This window comes from Apium graveolens, chromosome 4 (genome assembly GCF_009905375.1).
Source record: "Apium graveolens cultivar Ventura chromosome 4, ASM990537v1, whole genome shotgun sequence".
NCBI lineage: Eukaryota > Viridiplantae > Streptophyta > Magnoliopsida > Apiales > Apiaceae > Apium > Apium graveolens.
In genome coordinates, this window is record NC_133650.1 from 107,688,084 (window position 1) to 107,688,775 (window position 692).

The following is a 692-nucleotide window of genomic DNA, read 5'->3' on the forward strand; positions in this document are numbered from 1 at the left end:
ATCTAGCATTGTCAGGCCAACTATCACAGCTAATACCTTTGAGATCAAGCCTGGCATAATACAATGGGTACAAAATTCAGTTAGTTTGGGGTTTTTCCAATGGAAGATCCCAATATACACATTAGGGATTTCAATGAGATCTGCGACACCTTCAAGTTTAATGGTGTTTCTGAAGATGCTGTGAAGCCGAGACTGTTCCCATTCTCTCTGAGGGACAAGGCTAAAAGCTGGTTACACTCTCTACCAGCTGGTTCGATTACTACTTGGGAAGATCTTGCTCAGAAGTTTCTTACTAAATTCTTTCCTTTGGCGAAGACAGTTGCACTCAGGAATGCTCTTACTCAATTTACGCAGCAATCGGGAGAATCTTTATATGAAGCTTGGGAGCGCTACAAGGAGATGCTTAGGAAGTGTCCTCATCATGGAATGCCTGATTGGATGATCATCAATTGTTTTTACAATGGTCTGGGAGCACAGTCCAGACCCATGCTCGATGCAGCAGCAGGTGGAGCCTTATGGGCGAAGAGCTATGAGGAAGCTTATGATCTAATTGAACTGATGGCTGCTAATGAATATCAGTATCCAACCCAGAGATTACCACATGGCAAGGTAGCAGGAGTTCTTGAAGTGGATACAGCTACGGCTATCACTGCTCAACTAAAGGCGTTGTCTATGAAGATCGATTCTCTGGC

General features: G+C 43.9%; 1 non-coding gene across 1 annotated transcript; it reads right to left on the reverse strand.

Annotated features, from left to right (window-relative positions):
• Positions 1–321: 321 nt before the first annotated feature.
• LOC141723122 (small nucleolar RNA R71) lies at positions 322–428 on the reverse strand. The gene has a single exon (XR_012576113.1). It is a non-coding gene; the product is annotated as a small nucleolar RNA R71 (small nucleolar RNA).
• Positions 429–692: the final 264 nt, after the last annotated feature.